The sequence below is a fragment of the Festucalex cinctus genome, chromosome 8 (assembly GCF_051991245.1).
Source record: "Festucalex cinctus isolate MCC-2025b chromosome 8, RoL_Fcin_1.0, whole genome shotgun sequence".
NCBI classification, from domain to species: Eukaryota; Metazoa; Chordata; class Actinopteri; order Syngnathiformes; family Syngnathidae; genus Festucalex; species Festucalex cinctus.
The window spans coordinates 25,844,685-25,869,971 of NC_135418.1; the positions used below are offsets into that span (position 1 = coordinate 25,844,685).

The 25,287-nt window shown below is 41.3% G+C and overlaps 2 protein-coding genes across 11 annotated transcripts in view; one reads left to right on the forward strand and one right to left on the reverse strand.

The window, feature by feature from the left end:
• Positions 1-10,716, reverse strand: part of rap1gapb (RAP1 GTPase activating protein b) — a 94,867-nt gene extending 84,151 nt beyond the window's left edge. The window contains exon 1 of the mRNA XM_077530987.1: positions 10,519-10,716. The gene's annotated coding sequence lies outside the window, so the exon portion shown is untranslated. The remainder of the gene's footprint in view (positions 1-10,518) is intronic.
• The window catches only part of phc2b (polyhomeotic homolog 2b (Drosophila)), a 91,021-nt gene that overhangs the window by 7,603 nt on the left and 58,131 nt on the right, over positions 1-25,287 (forward strand). For 8 of the 10 annotated variants that reach the window (XM_077530973.1, XM_077530974.1, XM_077530978.1 and 5 more), the window contains one exon: positions 6,310-6,448. The gene's annotated coding sequence lies outside the window, so the exon portion shown is untranslated. The remainder of the gene's footprint in view (positions 1-6,309; positions 6,449-25,287) is intronic. The other 2 variants (XM_077530968.1, XM_077530970.1) reach the window with 1 other exon arrangement.

Below are 25,287 nucleotides of genomic sequence, written 5' to 3' on the forward strand. Positions count from 1 at the left end.
ATATCTAATTGTTTGACTTTACAAAAAGGATGTAAAATGGAAAGACACTTGATCCTAAGGGCGATGTGCAGAGTTATGGGAACTATTGAGGAATCAAGTAAATTAATGCTATTACCCTTCATAATATCAACTCCATAATGTGTGTAGCACCTCTTTGAACAAGAATTGCAAGCTCAAGTGTTTCCTATCAGTAAAAGACGTAAGCCGTACAGATCTGTGGCTGCATTCCTACAATGGACTTGAAAGAGAGCATGACTCATGTGTCCTGCAGGCTTGAAAGCGATGCACTGACGTCCACGTTGTCCAAAACGCCGCTTCCTCTCGCTCGTGACGTCACACCTCATCACTGCACTGTCTGATCTTGGCCTGAAACGACGCGGCCACTCTGACGTCACCATGCAGCTGAGATGAATACACTTTCTCAGTTTGTATGCTACCCAATTCACATCTTAAAGGACTTGTATAGTGGAAAATGTAATTTTTAAATTATTGTACTGTATATAAATACGGTATAGTCAGGTCATAAAAATCATCAACCAACTAAATAAATATTTCATCTCCCTACTGTAGTTCTGAAAATGTGTCAGTAAGAGAGCTATTCTGCACTCCCCCCCCCCCCCACAACATAAAGACAGTGGGGCTAATAATAACAGCCCCATATCAAGTCACCCACAGCTCGGCTGGGTGAAGATCCAGTGCTACTTTCAAATACAATGTCTAAAACACGATCATGGGGCGTCGCGCTGTCAAAATGAATCGAGTAATCGATTATCAAATTAATCAACAACTTGTCATGACTCGAGTCATGCAGGAGTAACGTTTGGGTCTTGTCTCATGTCTGGGGTCACGCTTGGGTTTAGTTTGAGTAGAGTTCATGACCGTGCGCCAGAGTTCACGACCCGTTACGTGTCTTGTTTTGGGTATTGACGTAACAGCATCCAGTTTCAACTAGTTTAGGCTATATGATGTCTGGACTATGTGATGTCAGGAATCTTTTATGCTATATGATGTTTGTTGATGTCAGGAACTATCTGTAATTACTGGGTTAACAGCCAATCAGAGAATTCCATGTCAGTACTGGTACTCGCATGTCTAGCCACAACCAATGAAATTGATTGACTGTCTATATAAGAGTCGGATTATTGCTCAACTGTTCCTGTGTACTGCTCTCTTAGTTTCTGCCTCTCAATGTGAATAAATAGATAAAGACTTATTTGTGTCTGCGCTTGGGATCCTACCTCCCAGCACACAACACAACTATTTTAATAATCAAGTAGTTGTTTACAGCCATTTTCAAATATTTCTAACAATTGTCCAAATCCTCTGATTTTAGCATATCCAAAATACATTTGTTCACTGATTTGTGTACTCCTTCATGAAAGAAGACTGATGATGTTTAATCAAAATGAGACATTTGCAAACATCTGTTTTTAACTTTTGGAAGACTGAACCGCCAATAGTACGACATTAACACCGCAACACCTCCCCCCCCCCCCCCCCCCCCCTTTCTTTTTTTTTTTTTAAAGGACTATTCAAATTCGAAGTACTGGTTAATAAACAGTAATCAGAAAAAACACACATACATTCACGCACCATTGGTGCCTGGTGCCACAGGGAGGAAATCGGGGTTCAGTGTCTTGCTCAAGGACACTTCGACATGAGGAGGATCGAACCCATAACCCCACGGATCCCACTCTAGAACTGAGCCATGCCGCCCCAATTTTTCAGGAAAAATACATAATATGCATGTCACCTAAACATATTTTCTGTGCAAGGTGTGAATTATCAGTACAGAAATCAGAAGGCGAGACACAGTAATGAATGTTAAAAATGTTGTCTGTCAAACGTTTCATAAGTAGAAAGCCCTTCACGGGGTTGGAATGAAATTGCTCATCAAACAGCCAATCAGAATTCTGTCCATTTTTGTTGTGATTGTTGTGCACATTTCTTCCTGCTGGGGAATGAAAAATGTCTGCACCCTTGATGAAAGTGTCCCGTTTCCAATTACATCCAAAGAAATGGATGGCTGATTGCCTCAATCTCTGCTTTTGGTGCAGGTAAAAATGGAACTTGGCTATGGTGACGCAAACCTCACTACAGAGGTGACAGCAGGATCGCGAGCACCAGAGTGCACGATGGCTGTCATCAGTGTGCTTCCCCGCTCGCTCCCCCTACTCCACAAACTCCAGAGCGATCAGCTCTCTTGTGGCTTTTCAGGAAGCTTGATAGAGGCGACTGTTTATGTTTGCGTGACAAGTTGCTCCACACAAGCGCACTTGATTGACAATAAAGAGCTTGCTGCCTTATGGGAATACATTAAGATGCTGGAGAACTTATACATCAAGTGATATCCAGTACAACTTGAGTGCGTAATGGACCATCTAGTATCGTACGCTAATTAACCCTGAGTGAAATCTTCAAAAGCACGCAAATTGAGGCCATGCTTCCCAACGAATATTAATTGAATTAAAAAGTAATTCATTAATTTCTCTCATGCGATTAATAGCCTATCCATTCAGCCGTCCCTTAAATTAAAAAAGCGCGGGACCTTAAAGTCAACCTTGAGGGACACCACATTTCACCATATGAGCATGAATTCATTCCTTATTTTCCAATGTGTGATTAATAACGCCTAACCATGCATCCATCTGTTAAATTGAAAGGTATGGTGGATACTAAAAGTCAAACTTGGTGGACACCTCATCTCATCATCATTATTTCATTTAAAAAATATAGTGCTGTAGTGAGCATTCATTCATTGCCTATCTGCCTTTACGCTCCATCTTTTCCATATAAATTAATACATCTGGTACCTACTAATGACCCTTGGGGAATGCCACCTTTGACCTTGCAGCTCTTTGATAAGCATTTCTTACTATCTCGGTGAATGTCATTGCCGTGTCTATACAGTTGTTGGGAATGTAAGTAGAAGTAGCAGTAGCTTAACTGATGACCTAATCAGAAACAGAACACAACACAACACAACATTTGAAGTGATATCATTAAAGACACAAGAAAACCATTGCCTGATACAATTAAAACAAACAACAAAAAAACCATCAATTTGCATATATTACATCATGAAGTCATGACTGCCACCACAGCAGCCGAGCATTAAAATCCTGTGACCTCATGTGTCAGCCCACACGACCTCAGGCTTCGAATTTTGTTAACCCACCCGTGACTGTATGTAATAGCGACCCTCTCAGCATTATTTACTTACTAAGAGGAGATTATTCCTGGAAACATGCATGACAGATGTGCATTTTAATTGTTTTCACTTCCTCCCTACTTTTATTTTCAGCACGTTTTCTTGGAGAGCAACAACACGTTTGGCCCACTTTTGTGCATGAGCGCATTTGTAAAATGAATACAAATGCAGATTAAAGGCACCGAAAACATTTCCTGTGATTGGAGCAGCCTGTTATTTTTGTTTTGCCCATCACATTCAGTGGCATTCCACGCAAAAATGGCAAGCATTAAATGAATAGACTTCGGAAATTGAAACCATCCATCCATCCATCCATCCATCCATCCATCCATCCACCGTGTCTGAAAAAATGGCAACCATTAAATGAATAGACTGCAGAAATTGAAACCATCCATCCATCCATCCATCCATCCATCCGACCAACCGTATCTGTCTAGTTATCTCTCGAGGTATTCTATCTACAATAAAGTTGGCATTTCAGGGCCATGTAATCCGTAAATTTCCACTGATCCTCAAACTTGCAGGGACTTCAGTACTATAGAGAGCAAGAACACTGCAAATTTTGATTTTGGGAGGTTAAGGTAGCCCAAGCCAAAATATGTCATGTCCTTTTTAGTGCACATGCAACATGCAAGAATCCGATACAGTTGTAATGTAGTACAACCAAAAAAGATGTACACAAATGTATCAATAGACAAAATCATTATAAAAAGCCAATATATTTCAAATATGATTCAGTAAGATAAAATATTGATCCAGGAAACAAGGTTTGAAAGGGTTTAAGATAAGTCAGTTTAAGATTAGTATATCACAGTGCCTCCTAATGACTGCATGTATGCATGATGTATTCATGCAATAAAAGTACAGCAGCAGATCATTAGCGCTCCACTGAGCCGCTGGCTCTCACACCAAATTCAAATCTTGAGCAAGGGCCTCCCTCGCCTCACAATCGGGAACGACACCTGCAATCCGAGTCAGGCATGTTCCTTTCCAACATGTGATAATGTTCTGTATAATGTTGCAGCAGAATGAAATGAAAGAGGAGGAATTTCTAAGAAGGTGCTCTGTCAGTGTCGGAGGCGTCGACGCAGAAGGATAATGGATTCCCGGGAATGGAACAGGCGACATGACCGCAGAACCGCACGCTTGTGGTGAAGACGGCTCGCGAAGAAGAGCACGGAGCATTCATTAAAGTACCTCAGCAGCAGTGTAAGCGAGGAATAATAAGCCTGGCCTGGAGGTACACTTGGAAACATTTTTGCTCAAATTGGATATTTGGGAACGCGGCAGAATACCAAACGGGTATGGTAAAAGGCAAACGAGGCTGGCAGAGGTATTGCGCATACCACAGCTGACATGAATTCAGGTTCATCCATGGATTCTTGCAAGAGATTTTTGTTAGGCTCACCACACACCAAGTTATGTGACCGAAACTGGCAAGGGATTTGGTATGGGTGGCGGCTGCCACCCCTTGCCACCCCGTAAAACCACCCTATGACTGTCGGCCAATGGTTTTACTGCGGTTTGAATTTTAAATCGCCGGTGAGCGCCATCACAATGTTGGAGATGTAAAAGTCAAACTGTGTTTACTTTGCCGTGTACGTGAAGTTGTATAACTTAAGTCAGTTGTGCTTTGCAATACACACATTACACTTTTATTAAGTGTCAGATGTCCTACAACTGGACATTCTCTGTTTGTTTTCCTCCTGGCTCATGCTTACTGTTCTACAATAGTAGTCCGTGTGGAAAAATAACCACATAATTCCGCAATGTAACACAATTAAATCTCTGATATCAGGTCAGATATGTATGATACAAAAATCTGCAAAACATTGAAGCTGCAAAAAAGTGAACAGCAATATGACTTGTGACAACTATATCTCTAAAAGTGCATTCTTGAATTTGCGTATTTATAGATTTTTGGGTTGGAAACCATCCTCTATTCACTGAAAAACTGGCCTGTCAACTGTTTTTGTGCTCAGGCCAAAGCCATGTCTAATATAAAAACATTGCTTTGGTGCCATCTTGTGGCCAAACAACTAAGCTCACGCTTTATATAGTCGGGGGTGGTGTTTGGCGGCATCTAGTGGCCTCTGTAGGTAATTACAAACGTTTTGGGGTTGGCATTAATCACTTGAGGATTTTCCTATTGATAGCATAGCATTACTTGTTATATCGATTTGATGTTTTTAACAGTGTTTACCTTTTTATTCTTGTATTCAGTTATTTTCCAAGGGACCTTTTTTTCCTGGTTCTACTCTATTTAGCATTGGTTATCATCCCTTGGCGCAGTGCCATTCTGGTTTTACATTGCGCTTTAAATGGAACTCCTCTGGCTTATTATTGCACGATACCGCAGCTCTGCAGCCAGCATGAAATATTCATTCCATTCATATTCTGCCCCTTGTTTGCTCTCTTATTCCATCACAGAGCATTAGGCCATAATTCACTTAGCAAACACCCCCGGAATTGATTGAATAATAAAAAAAACAAAAAAAACAAGCTAGGACATTTTGATACTTACAATCATCAGGGGAGAGATGGGGGGGAGGAGGAAACGATCCAAAAAGAAAACTCAAATTTGCAGAGAGACAAAAGAGACATTTGTGTGTGATGTCGAACAGGTCGAAGGCTGCCAAGCTTAAAACGGGGGTGATTTGTGATGACAGTGAACCCCGCCGCGTCTGTCTGGGGGTGGAGCAGATGCGCACAGCTGGTTGGCAAAGTGCAAGCCACATCCAGACGTGTCATTAGCATCAATTATGTGTAGGTGTGTATCATTACATGGATGAGCGGCCATCAAAGTGGTGCACATGCTTTTTTTTTTTTTTTTTTTTTGGCTGTTGGGACTTTTGTAAATCCCCATTAATTGCCAATCGCTAAGCCGGAGATTTTCTAAGCGTATTATGTGAAAGAATTGCCACTTTATTACTGTTAAGTTATATTTAACATTTAAGTTCAAAATGTTTTCTAGGTAGGTGTTTTATGTGCAATATATTATAACTAAATCATTTATATAAGTGCTGTGAATCAGATATGAATGTACTGTGGCCTCAATTCACTTTTTTTTTTTTTTCTCATTTTTGATGAACACTTAGGCAGATCACACACGGAGGCACCATTGGCGGTGGAAGGTGATCTCCAAGTGCCAATCCACAGCAGCCAACTTCACATCATCCGCAAGTGGAGATCTACTTGCAAATGTACTTTGCACACGCCTGTGTCCTGCATCAACAGGTACGTGCATGTTGACGTTACGTCTCTCTCTGTGCTGAAGTTAAAGGGACTGAGGGGAGCCGCTTCGTTTGGCCGGGAGTCGGCTGCATTCCCTCTCACAACGGCTCACAATGGTGAAATTAACCTAACAAAAATCGCTTCTCAATATTAGGAATTGGCTCCTCAAATGAATGTATATGCACACACACACACACACAAACCCACACACACTATAAGTCACGTCACAGATATTAGCAAGGAACCTTCAGGGATCACAGTGAGCTTTATGTTGGTTTTCCAACAGTCATTTCATGGATCACTGGGGTGGGGAAGGGAATATTTGCCGTCTCTCTCTGATAGCGAGGCAGGCCATCAAGCTGAAGCTCAATGTCGTTTTAGGAAAGACTTCTCTCCTCTGGAAATCACTTAACTCGTAATACCTGTCGCTGGCTCCACAGCGCAGCGGGCTAATCGGCGTGCATGACACTTGTACAGCTGTCGCAACATAGCTGACAAAGTCAGCTTTATGTTACAAGAATTTAGCCAACATTAGCTTGTACAACTTCAAAGTCGACAGAAGTTCCATAGTAAACCGTATATAAGGAAATAATCCTTTCTGGGATCTAAAACTATACGACAGGCGATGATTTTAAGTCACATTTCAGCTTTATAAACTGTGATACAAATGTAAAAGTAACAGTCACTCATAAAACATGGTACTCACTCTTAACTTTAATACTGAAGCTGTAATGTGGAGGTGAAATCTGACTTTTAAGTGTGAAATTACCACAGCAAATGTAAAAACAAAATTTTGGGGGAATAAGCCTCACAATAAAATCCAAATAAAAAGCAAAATGTGCGTAAAATATAAACACACACACAAAATGCTATACTTCAATGCAAAGGGGCCGCCTAAAAGAAAAAAAAGAGAAAAAAAACTAAGTGCATAACTGACATTGCAAAAACAACTAAATGCTAACTTTGATAACAAGGGAAGCTGTATGTTGAGGCTTGTTGTTCTTTTAAAATGCACAAACCCAAAGAAAAAGATAAATGTGCGGAACTATTATGCAAAGACAACAAAACACTAACTTTGGTAGCATGTGGTTGTTGTGCCTTTTTTCCTTTTGGAATAAGTGCCTCAGCCAAAAGTTACAAAAAGCACAATAAAACAGACTTATGTATAAGAAAGGGAGCATGTTGTTGTTTAAAAAAACAACAAACAAACAAAAAAACAAAGAAAAAGCTCAACTGTAAAATGCAATTATAACAAAAGGCTAACATTGACAAATTCACTGTACCTTCCTTTTTGTCCCTGATATTGACTTACAAGAAAACTCGCTTGTATTTTCACTGTTTGTGAAAGTCATTGTCAGCCATTGTATACACGTTTGTGTATGTGTGCGCGTGCACGTGTGCAGCGAACATAGCAGAGGGTCACTTGCAGGTCATGAAAACAGACTCCCATTCAGAGACGTCCACATTATCCGACAGCACGTGTCCAAACATTGTGTTAAGGCCCGACGCATGCACGCACGCACACACACATAACAAATGTCCTCACTTGCTGTCCTGCACATTGAGTCCATTATCACCTTCTCCAGCTCATTTTGTGACCATTAAGCGGTAACTGATGCGCCTCGTGGTGCAAAGAAACGTCAAATCGGCTCACCTTTAAACAAATGATGGACACCAAACAGCAATGGAGTGCATTTAAATTGGCGAAGCTGTTCATTTTAACTAAATTGAAGTTGCCTTAGCTAGTCCAATCCAAGCAATCACATGGGTGGTTGGAACTGAGCTTTGAATACAATGGTTGGATCATACACACACGCGTATAGTCGCAAGTGTAGCATTAAAATTAATTTTGAAAGCCGGTTTAAAGGTGCATTTAAGGTTAGAACATTTGCTCTTCTGTCCACTGTAAGACCATACATGAAGTGACACTCTCGGGTGGAGCACTCCATCCATTTTCTATTCCACTCGCTCCCATTAGGGACATGTCTGGACTGCTCATCCTGGCTAACTTTTTTAGAGTAGACGTGTACTCTCTGGACTGGTTGCCAGCCAATTGTGTCATGTTTCCACCATCCCTCAACCGCTCACGCCCACCGTGACAAATTGCACTCCCATTGACTACTATGGACTATTTAGTGTAAACTTAAACTAAAGGGAATGTCAACAAAACAGTAAGATAGGTCAGTCAAACTTTATTAATAGATTACAAACCAGCTTTCTGACCACTCCATTCACTCCCAAAATGAATAAACAGCTGTTTTATTATTTTCTCTGAGGTAAAGTATTAGTATTAGCTAGCGAACCAAGATGGCGGGATCTTCTGCGCATGCGCGTCACCGATCGTGCAGGGTCACCGATAGCGTCTTGACAGCGAGACCTGTTGCGGCTCAATATTGATCCATATATAAGGCGCACTGGATTATAAGGCGCATGGTCAGCTTTTGAAAAAATTGAAGGCGTTTAGGTGCGACTTATAGTGCGGAAAATACGGTACTGACAAGGGGTGTGATTTGCCTAGTACCTGACGATTCGATTCGTATCACGATTCACAGGTCACGATTCGATTCGATACCGATTAATCCCGATACGAATTTATAAGTCGATTGTTGCGATTTTTTTTCATTCAAATTTAGAAAATACTAATCAGTAAGCTTGTAGAGTGTAAGATTTATATGAAAATGTATTATTTATTTATCTGAAATTTCAGTCTTATAGAGGTTGTAATCTGTTTCATGTTTGAACAGCATTAAAATAAAATATTAAGGCTTAATGTTCCGTTCATTCCGGTTCGAGTCCAGGCTCGGACCTTCCTGGGTGGAGTTTGCATGTTCTCCCCGTGCCCGCGTGGGTCTTCTCCGGGTACTCCGGTCTCCTCCCACATTCCAAAGACATGCATGGCAGGTTAATTGGGCGCTCCGAATTGTCCCTAGGTGTGCGTGTGATTGTGGATGGTTGTTCGTCTCTGTGTGCCCTGCGATTGGTTGGCAACCAGTCCAGGGTGTCCCCCGCCTACTGCCCAGAGCCAGCTGAGATAGGCGCCAGCAGCCCCCGCGACCCTTGTGAGGAATAAGCGGTCAAGAAAATGGATGGATGGATGTTCCGTTCATATAACATTCTTCCATGCTCAAGGTGTGAATCCTAAAAAAAAAGAAAAAAAAAAATCGATTCTGCCGATTATTGAATCGATTCGAGAATCGTGCGATGTAGTATTGCGATATATCGCCGAATCGATTTTTTTTTAACACCCCTAGTACTTACTCACCCCAAAATATAAGAAAACAGTTCAAAGTTCAAGTCGACAGCAAACTATAAATGTCACAGTGCGCATGTTTGGTCAGAGGTGTAGTTTACTTGACGTGGTACGAGCAAAGCAAACTAGAAGACAGCAGCTTTGACATTCGAGAAAGGTGATGGGCCAGACTGCCTGGTGCGCTGCAAGGTCACATTAATTGCATGCGGCCTGCGGGGGGGCAGGCAAACACACACGGACGATGAAGGCTGTGTCTCTGCGTGTCATCACTGGGTTCACGGACACACACACAAGATGTGAACTCAAGAAGCATGTCAATAGACTCTGGGGACTCAGAAATATAGAGAAGTGGGACCACTTGCTGGAGACATTTGTCATTCCTGATCCTCCGCACACTAACGTAGTGCCCTTTTGCAAGGCATTGAATATTGAGGGTGGGCGGAAAAAAAAAATCAATAGAAGTGCAAATGGAATAGGGTAAGTGTGTATTGAATTTCTCCAGGGTGCCAGTAAAGCGGCCAGTAATCTTCCTCTGGATGGACACATTGATATTTAAGTGGCACCAGCATACTGCTCTCTGATTTGTCACCCCAAAAGTTTATGGATGAATTCTGCCTATAGAATTTTCCATTACAGTAATCCAATATAGCATAGCACATGTGGATTATACCGTGCTGTATATCATTCCCTACACTAAGCTTCTTACTGTAATTCAAATCCTATTATAGCTGAAAGTAAAACGAAAAGACATATTCTACAATTTGCTCATTAATTGTGTTCAAGAAAGAGCGCAGAAAGAACAGAAAAAGTTATCTTGTCTTACCTTGCAAATAGAAGATGCTCTGCCTAGACGATCCCCCAGCCCCACCACAACTAGTGAGACGAAGAGCACAACAATGGTTGTAGTAGTAGGAGACGATGTGAATGTGCGGATACGAGGAGAAGAGGAGTGCGGGAAAAGCGACAACGTGAGCTGCAGCGTGGAGGAGGAAGAGGAAGAAAGTGGAGGAGGAGGAGGAGGAGGAGGAGGAGGAGGGAGGATGCTCCTGCAGGTCGGCTGCATGCACAGTCGGATCAGCTTGATTGCGATGCTCCGGTCTCTCTCCACCCCCACTCCCTTTTAAAAAACTGTCATGTGACCACTATGTGACCAGTGAGCATGCAAAGGGACCCACCTCCCTACATTTGTGCATTAATTACACAGTACAATCCCACGGGGAACACTGGCTATTGATTTACGATGTTTGCAGCAGATTCAGGACAGATGAAGGCAGATTTATTTTTACATTCAAGCACCTGGCTTGTAGTCACTTCATTATTATTATTATTTTTATTTCTCTCGAGAGGAATTTCCTCTCGCCTGTGTGTCGTTTATCTCAGAAAGTACAAGTCAGGGTGATTTAATCAGCTTGTTGGATTGGTTTGGCAGTCAGTCAGTCAATTTGTCAGTCGGTAGGCCACTCGATCAGTCAGTGGGTCAGTGTGGCCTTGCAGTTATTTCATCAGTCGGTTGTTGTTAAGTCGGTCAGTCTGCCTGCCTGTCAGACAGAAAGTCAGTCACTCAGTCAGCCTGCCAATCAGTGAGTTAGTTGGGTAGTTAGGGAGTTATTTAGTTTGCCACGGTTAATACTTAGGTCGGTAAGTTCATTGGTATGGTTAGTTGGTCTTACAGTTCCTTCGTTGGTTGGTTAATTGGTCAGTCAGTCAGACAGTCAGTCAGTTAGCAATTTGGTCAATCGATCAATTGGATGGTAACGGTAGGACCTTTGCTCAGTTGTTTGAATTGTCAGTCAGTCAGTCAGATGGAGTTGCAGTGAAAAACAGCTTGCTGTGTTTGGCAGTTAGCACCCACTTATTGTCTTGTCTTGTCTTGTCACCAATCCACAAATGGAGAGATGTCAGTGACGGGGAAGATAGCTCAACTGTGTTGTGCCCCTGAGCAGTTTTGAAGGTTCAGCACCTTGGTCAAGGGCACCGCCACAGTGCATCTTCCGATCCAAACTATTACTACTCCCCCACTTTGTGACTATTTCCCCCCCCACCGTGCTTCATCTCTGTGTGACCTGTATGTCTGCCTCTCACAGACCTTTTAGTTTTGTTTTTTGCCATTCTGTGTCCATCAGCAATTTGACCAACCAATATATCTCGCCTGAGTCTCTGCTGATGTGACACCTTCTCTAGCCAGCTTATGGATGTACAGTGTGAGAACATTTTCCAGTAGTCTTGCACTCTTGAGGATAGGCTCCAATAACCAGTCTAAGCAGTTTAGAAAATAGGTGCCTGTATGGAAGATTCTGACCCGGATAAGATGGAAAATGGATGAGTAGTTCTGCACATATACTACGAAAACTAAGTCCCAATATTGTTTCTCTACTTAAAAGGTGAAGAAGAGAAAAACAACCTTTAATATTCCCCCTGAGGGGAAATTCAATTTGCAATATCTTTTGTGATGGCATACAGGCACTCACAAAAAGTAGAATCGAAACGCAAGCACAGACGATAATAATCAGGACCAGTGCCAGGCACACTGAGCTCTCAAACGTTTTTTTGTTTTTGTTTTGTTCTGTACTTGTGCGTGGAAGTGGTAGTGAAGTGGCATCATTTCCAGCAACCAATTCGATTTCCACAACGGGTCTAACAAAAACCCCTCAGAATCGAATACAATTCTTTTCAATGCAAAGCCAATGAAAACAGGCTAACCCCGGGTTTTCACTGGATGCGGTTGCGGTGCGGTTGCGGTGCGGTCCGGCGACGCAAGCAATTAGATTCCATTCATTCGAATGGTGCAGTCTACACCGCTTGCGGGTGCGTTGCGTGTTGACTGCGGAAGGCCTGCGGCGTGCCGCAAGCCTTCCGCAAGGATAGCCTATTTTCTATTTTTGCCGGACGCCGCATGCGGTAGGCCTCCGGCAAATGGCAAGCTAGCACAAAACACATCGAGCGGGACAGGAAGACCGACGCAGTTTCAAAATAACTTTCCGGTTACCTTTCAGAATAAAACACTCGCCAGCTCGTATTTCGCAAGCTTATCAGCAGAACGTGACGTGGGCGTCGCCGGGCCATGTGCTCATTCACGGTTTAGACACCAGCGAACATGGACGAGGAGAGGTTTATATTGGAGGTGGAAGACCACAAAATAATATATGACACGGCACATCCTTTTTATAAGGACTGTAATGTATTGAGAGTTTGATGTTCGGGATTGCTTGTTGTGCCCGTCTCGCTTGCCGTACTGAGCGGCAGCCGGACGGGGAAGACAGAAATAAAGAGTGGACCCGCACTGACCCGACTCTCGTTATTAATATACTTTACAAGGACAACCAAAAAAATGATGCTGCATGGAATCTCATAGCAGAAGAAGAAGAAAAGGTTAGATCAAAAGAAGTCCACCTCTCGTTGTGAAATGCCACATGATCGCGCGCGCGCGGTCCCGCGAGACACGTTGGGAAGTGGGCGGCGACGGAGCTGCCGGACCGCAGCTGTGCGGAGCCGGTGTGGATTGACAAAAAAATTGACCCGTCCGGAGCACGCAGTCAAGACGCACCGCACCGCAACCGCACCGCAACAGCATCCAGTGAAAACCCGGGGTAATAGCTTCACTATTTTCTCTGAGAGATTTTGTGTACACATAAACCTTGACTTAAATGGGAGGATCAAGGGTTAGACCAATAACTGGACAGTTGACATTATCCACAGACAACTGACACTTCTTATAAAGGGTGTTCAGAAAGTCACTGTCCACTTATGTTCTTAAGTACCATGTTTCAACAGTGACTTTCCCAACACCATGTAGTATGTATGATGTCTTCCTGTCTTGAAAGTCATTTGTCCAACCAAAACATGCAATGCACCAAACACCACCAGACAAGCGTGAACATCTGCATCCCTGCACATCGCCGGTCTTTCATTTGCAGTCAAAGTGGTTGAGGCTGCACACAAAAAAAATGTAATAAATTAAAAAGCAGAGTAGAGATGGAAATCCTCTGTTGACATGCCTCCTCCTAAAATTGCATACTAAACAGCCTGCAGCTGCCGAACATCTCTTGTGTAACAGCATTATTTAGATGCATTTTAATGAAGTGTGCACTTGGTCCTCTCACCAAATAGCAGTGTTTACGTTCCCACCTCTGCTGCTCGATGAGGCTACCCTTCACTGTATGTGATTTAAAGGGAACTGTTATTCTGTAATGGAAGGTCAGGCAAGAATCTTCAAAAATGTTCACCCTTGTTTTTTGTGATTGAGTGGCTGAGCCCTCAGCATTCAAAACGTTGAAATTATTAGCGTCAGTCTGTTGGAGGCTCAGTCAGTCAGCGTGTCAATTAGTGCGTTAGTTGGGTATTTTGGGTATTTATTCAATCAGTCAGTCAGTCAGGCATTTACTGTAGTTATTAAGCCAACTGGTCGCCCAGTTAGCCAGTTGGTTGGTAACTCATTCAGCCAAGCAAATCAATCATTGAGTTATTTTGGATAGTTAGTCAGTAAATGAGTAAAGTAGTATTGGTCAAGCTTTCAGTTGGAAAAAAAAAGTTAGTTTTTAGCGATGTACAAGCAACTTAGTGGGCGGGCATGACACCCTATGACCCACCCATGGGGACAGGTCTGAGGCTGGGCTAGAACTGGTCGTTCACTTGATTTGTCAGTCATTGGTCGGTTGGTCAGTGAGTATATCTGTTATTCAGTGAGTCAGTCACTACAACAATAAAGTTGTGAAGAAAGTCAGTCAGTCTGTCGGACAGTTTGTTAGCCTTAGTTCATTTTATTGATTGGTAGGTTAGGTAAACCCTGTCAGTCAGTGAGTTGTGGAATCAGTCAGTAAGTTAATATTTATCATTTAGTTAGTAAGTTAATCAAGTGTTTAGTCAGTCAATACTAAAATGTTGCATTAATTAGTGCAGAGCCAAGTTCTTTGGCACTTTCTTGATACAGACTGGCTCAAGGCCACCGCATTTTATACTGTATTCCAAGACCAAACCAATCCTTCTTGAATGTGCACTTGAACCATACTCAAGTAGTCATGCATATCCCAGTTGTGGGGGTGAAAGATGTAACAGAGCATAGCCCTATGAAATTTTGATGGCAACGGCGGAGGGGGAGCGAGGCTTTCAGCACATCTTGGGATATCCCCTGGCAACCAAGGACTATAGCTGCCTAAACCATGAATGATTCAGGAGAATTCCAGGCCATTCCAAATTATAAAGTTCATCAAGAAGCCAGAAGACATTCTGGGGTGATGAACCTGGTATTTATCAAGAAACGATGCCATCTAGTGGAACTACCATGAGGACTGTTGGGATTGCGGCAGCCCGTGGATTGTTATCATTAGAAAAACCTTTTGAACTGAAAGTTACACATGAATGAATGTAACTTGTGCCACCTTGTTCTGAGTAGTGAGCTGTCCAGCGGTTCCAACCACATCCTTGTACGCAATTGATACGTTTCGAAGTTTTCTACAGTTGGAAGTAATGTTTGGACTTAAGGTGATACAACAATTGTTGTAGTCTAAATTAATCTAAACTAGTATGAATTGAACTTTGACGCCCACATTTTCAAACTCTCAGAACTGGACAGGCATTGATGATAATGATGGTTAGGTTTAGTTTAGTTTAGTTTAGTTGATGCTTTATTGATCCTGAAGGAAATTCTTGACATGCTTACCATGGGGAAACTAAAATTTAAGGATTGCCAAGTGATTCAAAGGTGGACTTTCTATAATTATGCTCTTGAGCTTCAGTATCCTGCAGAGCCATCAGAACACCTACATGTATGAAGGTTAGAGACGATCTACCTACAATTTCAGGTAAAATACAATTTTAAAAAGTTGACAATTCAAGTTTTTGCATTTTCTTCTTTAATTTGCAGTCTGTATAGCTCCAGTACTGCATCCCTGTGCACATGATCCGAAAAGTTTGTAGATTATTACTGAGTCGTCCTTATAATGATCATTCTAAAGGTTCCCTTTGGTCGGTCACTATAGAGAAATGACATTTTTACCAGGGTCTGAAGACCGTTGAAGGCAACGTCGACTTCTCTTCGCAATCAATTGTTATTAGCTGCTCGTAGACAACTGGGACTCTGGAAAATTCACTCTGGAAATCAAAGTCTGGCATTGAGAGCCCCGGGAAGTAACGAGTCATCTGGGTGAAAGCTGACTGTGGAGAATGACACTCCGCTGCAACAATTTGACAGCTTTTGTACCTCCAAGACATTCATTTGGGGAGCAAAAAGTTTCTTTGTTGTGCCGTATAGATTTTCAAGCATTGTTGCAAAGCTGTTCAACAGTGCCACCCTGTAATGTATTCTATCGTTGCGGTTAATGGCCTCTTGTTTTCAAATGATCACCATCTTTAGGAGTCGTCAACTATTTGTGCTGCACGAGGCGGCGCGTCGCAGCTGCCTAATTGAATCCATTTATTATTCAGAACCAAGCTTCATGTTGTGGAGAATATCAATGTCAGAAGCTGAGCTGTCACTTATGGACTCACAGCTGTCAGATGTAATAAATGTCAGCATGCACAATGTAGCAGGGATCGCCATCTGAAGGCAGACACGCATGAAACGCGAGCTTGTTATCCATAAATGATGTAAACAAATTTGTATGTATAATCGTAAATGAAAAAAAATCTAATCTACATGGAGATGCATAACTTAGCTTAGTTTGTTTGATGGCTGCTAGCTCGAGTATGCTGTTCTTCGTAATGTGACATTTTAACCTATAACACAAGTAGGTTATTCTTTGAACGAACGTAGATAGCGTACAATGGACTGATTGAGTATAGCAACACTTTTAATACTGCAAAAGAAACTCGTGTGGTAAGCAACAAGCTGATAACACGTTAGCCTACCATAGAGGACATAAAGCCTGTATCCCACTGAGTGGCCAACATTTGCGAGTGTTTGCGAGGATGTTGATGTTGATTTTTCTTCACAGTTGAAGTTCACAACTGAGCCGCAAACGTCTTTGCGACGGTTTATGACCTTGAACGAACCCTGACGAAAAATCAACATCCTCTACCCTCGCAAACATTGCTAGCATTGCTAAATGGGAAACGGGTTACCACTCAGGCTGCCAATATTGATACTACAGAATAAGAGGTTTTAGCCTAATTTGGCTCAATGGTAGTCGTCTCCCAACCCAGGGGTTGTGGGTTCGATCCTCAACCGTTGTGACCATGTCGAAGTGCCCTTGAGCAAGATACTGAACACCCGTTGCTCCATGTGCCATCAGTAGGTAAAATGAGGAAACGTACTTTTAGTACCTAGGGTAGAAAAGTGCAAGCACGATGTAAGTGAAAGCTCATTTTGCTATATATGTGTTTTTCACCACAATATTGATACAGTGGGCTAACTTACAGTGTTTTAGCATAGTAAGGACTTTTAGACTGTGCTGAAGTTGCACTCCTAATTAGAGGTGGGAATCTTGGGGCACCTCACGATTCGATTGCGATTACGATTCAGAGGCTACGATTCGATTATAAAACGATTATTGATTTCCCCCCCAGACAGCAGAAAAAAAACAATGTATTTTTGTGCTTTTAATGTTTCGTACATTAGTTACAAAAATAGTACAAAAGTCCTCTCAGGCCTACATAAACTACTATTTCAGTATCAAGTTAACAGTTCAAAACAGTAAATAAAATACTCAAGTCCTCATTCTGTAACAACAGCTTTTAAGTATATTCAGTCTTCAACAGAATAAAACATAGCACTGAGCAAAAATATATTATTTTTATCCACTCAAAAGTGCATTGAGGTATAAATGAAAGACAATGTGAACTACTACTTCAATACAAATGCCTAAAAAAAAAAAAAAGTGCTTTCCTGCTTTTTAAGTTGTGTAAAGATGAACATGTAAACATTAAAGTTTCTCAGAGGTACAAAAAAAAAAAAAAACCCTCAAGTGCTTTTCTGCTTTTTAACTTGTGTAAACATGAACGTGTAAACATTAATGGGATCGTTCGGCTTTTTTAACATGAATCTCAATTTGATCCTCACCTCCCGTGTGTGCGATCAGCACTGACTTCTTTCTGACAGCGTTCGGTGACACGCGTTCTGGTTCGACGTTGGACGAGAAGAAAATAAAAAAAGAAAATAGTCCAGCAAGATGGCTGGGGTCTCGGAAATAAAGCGTTTTTCTTCTAAAAACTATTTGTTTTCAAAAGCGTGATACATTTCCATCACAATACTCTTTTCTGAATAAAGTCAGACGCCATTACCGCCAGCCACTACTTTTCTGTTCGTTCGTTCGTATCACTGCGCGGCGCCCTGTCGAACGCTAACCGACGCACTGCAGCCAGCTAGCTGATACTTCCGCCTGAAGTTGTTTGCCTCTTCGGAGCAGGTCTGATCTCACGAAGAGGTGGGTTGGTCAGCTCAGCCATGCTTGTTGTTGTTTTGAATCTCGAGGCGTGAGTTGTGGATGTGTACTCTCGGTCCGCCCCAAAAAGCGTCCCGAAGACCGCGCGCACTACTGCGTTTCAGTTCCGCGTACTTTTCGCTCGTTTCGCTTCCCTTGGCATATTTATATAATCGGAATTTGGACGTTTGTGAATCGTTCTCGATTGTTCCACGGCCGAATCGTGAATAATCTAAGAATCGGAAATTTTGCACACCTCTACTCCTAATACTAAAAATGAGAAATTCCTCAGTGCGAGCTATCTTAGCAAATGCAAAATCGCATGTGCTAAACTACAGAACAGGATATTACCAAAATCTGAAAGCATAACATCAGATTGACTGATCACATGTGAGCTTAGCATAGCAAGGATGCTATTGTTGCAATCTTGATACTAAAGATGAGCAACAAGCTTGAGATGTTAGTTGCTCACAAATGTTGCACAGAATTCATCGGGTTTTAGTGTATAGAAAAATGTTAATGGGAAACTGATCTTGTCAGTTTTTTTTTCTTTTTACAGCAAAATGTTACAGTGTAGGCCACGTGGGATACAACAGAATTACTGCTTGTCAGTTTACCTTGGTCTATAACTGAGCACAGTGTGAGCAGTATGCTATTGGTGCTGTGCTAGCTCAAAGTGTCATTTGAGCCAGCAAGAAATAATACATCAAAACAGCCAACAAGGCTCTATCCAGAAGTCCATCCTGTTGAGCAGACAATAGCGCTGGGTGCCCTAGTGAGTTGCTTATAAATAGACTCCCGCTATGAATCATTTCACCGTAAGAGACAGCGTGCCGAAAATATGGATGCAATTACCGCGTTACGCTTTTCAGTATGCGGAACGAAGCACGGCGTCATTAATTTTTGTCACCCCAGCCCACCACCCACCTTTGGAGGCGACGTGCTGGAAATGACAAATTGGTCAATTGTAGCAGCACATAAAAAAAAAAAAAGTCTGATTTTTAAACTAATCTACTTCTAAAATCAAAGCGTTTTATTCATTCCTATTACAGTCTTATGAGAGCAAATGTAAAAGATGTAAAATGTTGCCCCCACGCCCGAACTAAAGTTAAACGGAAGAAACTGGAAGGATGGAATATGTAAAATGGTCATGTTTGATTGACACAATATTTTTTTATGTAAACAAAAGGTTTTTTTGGCATTAGCATGTAATTAGTTTAAGTTATTTGGAGATGTTTAGTCTGATGAGAATAGCAAGCCCACATACAATCAAAAGTAAAATATTTTTGGTTTGTATTTTCACTCGTGGTCACAGCACTTCACTGGCAAACCGCCAAGATTTGTCGGGGGAATATTTTTCTTTTCACAGTAGGTGAAAAAAAAATTTCTTTCTGTGCTTAGATGTCAGAAAAAAAATAGATTTAAAAAAATAATAATAATTTTTACCATCAAATGTCTTCTGTTTTAAAGCTCCGCGGGAATTTTATCTCGGAGCGCCCTTGTTCAGAACAAACGGAGGGTCAGGGTAGGGTGGGTGGGGGTGTTATGGGGACGTTAATCACTGCAATGAAAAATGAAATGAGCGCCATTATCAATGCTGTTGCACAAAATGTGTCCAATCTCCAATACCACGCTGAATTTCTGCCGTCCACTTGACTGGCACTGTCCTGTTTTGTTCTCTCGCCACACACACACACACACACAACTGGATGATGCGCGCCTGCTGGTCCGTTGAACCCGGGATCGATATACTGTATACCGGTTTAATCTGTGCGTTGGTGTAATAAGCTGTGGTATTACTGCTGCACCATCGCTTGGAAGAAAAGAGGCAAACACGCAAAAGCACACGCACTCCGTGATTGATCTGTTGACAAAAGGAACAGAAGAGAGATGAGTGTGCATTTGAGTAGTCTGGTGAAAAGATGCAAACTGCCGATTAGGGTAATAAATTTAGGTGGGGAGGGAGGGGTCATCCTTGTAAGAGGCTATGCAAGGAAACCTAACTCCTGTTGGAATGTGACAAGTGTGCGAGTTTGTGTACTGTGTGTTCTAAATGTTTGTGACTCAGCATAAAAATATAATAATTTTTTGAAAAAAAAAAAAGTCGTGATTTGGAACCCGTCTGTCTTTTCTTTGCACGACTGCACTCTTATTGCCCAAATGCACAGCCAGTCAGTCAGCAGACTTCCTTCCAAGACTATCCTACTCATGGGACAGCAATGATAATAAGAACAATAACAATAGGAGATAGCTGATGTAAGATGTTTACTCTGAATTCCAATGTGCATTCATGAAAAGCAGAATAAAGGCGTCAATCCCAAAAGGGGCGAGATACACTTTCAAATAACTTGAGCATGTGCCGGCGGGGCGATCAAGACCTTGTAGACAGAAAAGCCTCGTTTGTCAGGGTCGCCACGTCCGAAAAAAGGCTTTAGTCACAAGGCGGCTGTCATTTCGATCATCGTCATCATCATTTTTCCCGTCCGCGACATCACGCTGCTTCACATTTAGGATGATAAAAAGTGGAAAAATACCAAGGAGAATAATGTGAGTCATGCTTGCATCTGTGACGAATTGAAGTGACATATTTTCCAAGACATCATAGGATGTAAAAGCAAACGTAATAAAATGAATTGTCAGGTGAGTGAGTAACTGATGGTTACATGGAAGAAAACATGAAATTAAAGCTTAAAAGCAACTGTCAGTCTGTCTGCTTTATCCCTTTTTTTTGGCAAGGAAACACGTGGGTGTTCAAATTAAATCTTTACTATGAGGAAGAAAATGTAGTTCTAATGATACCATATTTAAGTTAATCATCATAATTAAATTGGATTAAAATATTTTTTTTATGGAAACAGGGTAGAATTGTTGAATTTAGACAAGATCCTTAGTGCCTCTTTATTTTTATTATTATTATTTTTCTTAATGGAGAGCAGTGATTAAATTGAATAAACTTTCTTAGTGTCTGCCTAGATTTTCCTTTGGTACAGAGCAATGTTTCAAACGCAAAATTAGTATGCTAATTTGTTTCATAATCATTATGCAGTTGTTTTTATTGTCATTTGTAATTCTTCTGAACATTCATTGGTCTATAGAGCGCGAGCCCTCCAAACCCTGCAGAGCAACGCAAACTTTTATTTAAAAAAAATTATAGAACTGGCAAGGGAGGGTTAAACCAACAAGAGACGCAAACTAGCATAAGTTCCGGTGTTATATTGACCTGCTGCACTTCAAGAGAAAACTTTCAGAAGACCCTTCGAGCGCACGCCGCTCTTCCTTGTTCTATTTCTGAGAAATTAATTGACACATCAGCAGTGACAGCTGCAGACATTCAGACCTGACCCCGTCTGGTCAACCTTGAGTTACAGACTCAGAGCGAGCCCAATGCGTCACCTGTGGATAAGTCTCGCGCTTGGCAAGAGGTGTGGCTGTCTACTAACCAGGCGCAGATGTCCCCCCCCCCCCCCCCCCCCCCCCCCCCCCCGCCCTCAAGGGAGGCCTTCCGTGAATGCCGACGAGGAGCTAATTGTAATTAGCGTGCCTCGGTGCTCAATTCGCTGGTGGACATGCGGAGATAGATTGTACGTGCGAGTGTCTGTGTGGCAGCTGCAAAGCAAACTTGACATTTGGAAGGAACAAGTGTTCCCTCAAGCGCCAGCTGATCCTTTTTTCTCCACACAAAGTGTACGAGGTCAGGCAAATTTAGAGCCTCCTTTTTGGACCGAGGGCAGCGGGGTCGCTTTGTAATACTCGCTGTCAGGAGAGTTGCTCATAGTAAGTGTCCAATTTGGCGTGCAAGTCATTGTTTGTTTGGCGGGGTAGCCGAAATGCAAATAAGAATAAAAATAAGATGGTTCAAACTGCATGCAAATCAAGTTTATGCATATGTGTTAATCACAAAAAGAGTGTCAAAAGGGCTTCACAGACTCACAGTTTGCAAAAAAAAAAAAAAAAAAAAAAAACATCCCCTGGTCTAGAGAATAACATTTAGATTTACCGTATGTGTACGTTAAGATATGTATATAACAGTGGTGTCTAAACTACGGCCCGGGGGCCATTTGCGGCCATTTTTCAGTGGGCCTTGACATATACTAAAAATGGCATTTGACTCAGTTCAAATAAAATAAACATAAATAAAATAAAATAAACACAAATGTTTGGAGATGGTCAAAGTAAGAAGGGAGGGTATCGAAAAACAGGTGCCATTAAAGGTTATTTTAGTTAACTAAAACTAAAATTCAAAAAACAATATTGTTACTGAACTAAAATAAAAACGAAAATGCTTTTTAAAAAACGAAAACTAACTGAAACTACATTTTATGTTTACAAAACTAACTAAGATTAACTATAATTATAGCAAACATGTCCTTCGTTTTCGTCTTTGGTAATTAATTTAATGCATGACATAACATTATGTGGCCCTCGCGTCCTTCTGATTTTCTGTATGTGGCCCTTAAATGAAAAAGTTTAGACACCCCTGATGTATAATGTTAAGGCCAAGTGAAGCAAATTAAGTTCATGTGTGTCAAAACAATCTTACTTAAAGCTATTCATTAGTGTAAAAAACAGATATGTAACCTTGTGGACCTCAAGGTTGGAGCCACACAACTAATCAAACATTTCAAAAGGAAAATGAATGCAATGAATAGAACATACGGTAAATAATTTAGCTGCCTTTAATTAAAAGGAAAGAAGTAAATAAGTCAGTAGGAAGACGCCGCTTGGCATAAAAAAATAGCTAAATTAACCTCAAAATGAAAAAGCAGGAAGAACTCAAAAAGAGTCATTCACGTGACAGTCCATCTCATACGATATCGTCATGGTTACGTCCGTTTCGCTCGTTGGAGACCAATAGAAGGGTAGTTTGTGGAGATCTTTGGAGGTCTGGTTGCTGGATGCACTCCAGAGCAGGGTGCGATCATCAATAATTAAACAACTATGCCACAGTGCGCCCGCATTCCCATTCCCCAGCCCAGAGGCCGCCGTCCCAGAGGAGCCGTAGTTGACATAAGAATCAAAATGGTCCCTAAAACACTCCATGTACAAATATTTTGTTGCTCTACTTTCTCATGTCATTCTCGTAATTTCCGTTATTTATCCTTGACAATTTTCACTTTTAATCCATTTCCCAAACATTTGCCATGATACATTTCCACTAACAATGTTTGTTATTCTTTACCGCATAATAAACTTAAGATTATATATATATTTAAAAGCATTAAAAAATAATGAGCTACATAGTGTAATGTGGCATCCCCCAGGGATCACTCTTAGGTCCCATACTCTTGATAGATGGCTGGATGGACTTTATTATTAGGAATAGAAGTAATAAAATAATGCTTATCACTGAGTGATTGTAGACGTTGCCCCATAAACGGCTCGGCCAATGCTGTGTGGTACCACAATGACAGTCACTCCTTTGTTATATTGCCCTTTCGCTACGACTACAGTGGCTTCTACTTGCGAGAGCAAAGCCCAGAGTGTGTTAAAATAAATAAATAAAGAGTGTACCCATGAATGTAATTTAAAAAAAAAATTCACTGGTGTAGTCTGTTCTTCACATCCTCAGCTTAGAGTGTGGTCACGGGTTGCTAATTCTTGCAACAGACAGAACGAGTCTCTCTATTTTTTATTTTTTATTTTATATACTTTTCTACAGCCACTCACTGTATCCTTGAGTGGAATCCTACTTGAGAATACATTGCCTACAAAAACATGTATTCCAAACATGTTCCTCGGGGACTCCAGGGAATGGTCTCGCCCCATGATGGCTGTTGTTTTTTTTGTTTTTTTCATAAGTGCTGACCTCAGCCAAGGAATCGCACTCATCCAGGAGGAAAACACAGGCGCATCCGTGCATATTAATTTTGACTAACAATGAGATTCACTGGCAGGAAGGCGCAAGATGAATTTGCAATGAAAATTTGCACAACATCCCAACAAGCGCTTTAAAAACATCGGAAATCCTGCTACATATGTTACAATTTCAGTCTTTTTTTATCTTTTTTTTTTTTTTTTTTTTTTACACTTAAACTAACTGCATTATATTATATTAAATTGAAGAAAAATAGCTATTACAGGGGAGATCCTTGATATACTGTTGAAAGAAAATTTTAATATACACGGGAAGTGCCACTGAAGGCAAGCATGTTGCCGATACAGTATTTGAAAATGCCAGAAAAAAAAATGGGGGAAGTAAAAGCAGAAAAGTGAAACAAAAAAGACAGCTCAACTGAACTCAACTTTATTTATAAAACACTTTAAAAACAGGCATTGCTGTATACAAAATGCTGAACATAAAACAGAAATCAGTTGTGCAGTAAAGAATAAGGTAACAAAAACATTTTGAAGTGAGTACACAAGTTTTTTTGTTTTGTCTTTTTTTTTTTTTTACAAGTAAATAATGTTAAGTCTCATGGTGAGCCAAAAGACAAAGTTTTTTTTTAAAAGCAGCATTATTTTTTGTAAGTGAAAATAAAAATAATAATGAAAAAAAGTTTAAAAATAAGTAAATTGGAAAAAGAAAAAAAAGTAAAAGGTAAAATAATCCTGGTCACTTTGTACATTTGCCTGGGTAACTTGTTGCTAGACAGAATTCATTCCTTACTGCTCCACAGGCAAATGAAAAAAAAGAAAAAGCTCCACAATGCATGTACCGGTAAATGAGCTGTACACATTCAATCAGTATGTAAACCAAAACTCTAAGAAAAAGTTTGACTTGTTTATTTTTACTTCCCCAGAAAAAAAGATGAAAGAAAACATATTCAGTTGTATATGGATGGTGGAAAAGGGTTTTAGGAGTGATTATTTATCCAGTCCTCGTTTTATGACAAAACCTTTCATTTGAACATGGCGGTGTAGACTTTTCATATCCACTGTATATAAAATAACATATTCGAAAGACAGAAACCATAAAGGCATCTGGTGCGCGACACTGATCCCGAGGCCAGTGCACCGCAGCGCTGACGTCGTCGTCTATGCTTGTTCCTCTTTTGGCCGCGACTCCCCTTTCCCATTTTTCACGCCGTCCCTCAACCTGACAGCCCACTTCTCTCCAGGGAGTCTTCTCTGGGCTTGTCGCAGTCCAAACCTGCTTGATGTTCACTCTCCTGTGAAAGCGCAGTCTGCAGCTCCTGGCCACCGCTAAAAGGACGAACCTCGAACTAGAGTTCATGTACCGAGTTTCAAATTCAGACCCCGTGAAGCGTAAGGCAGACAACCTAAACACTATTGCACAG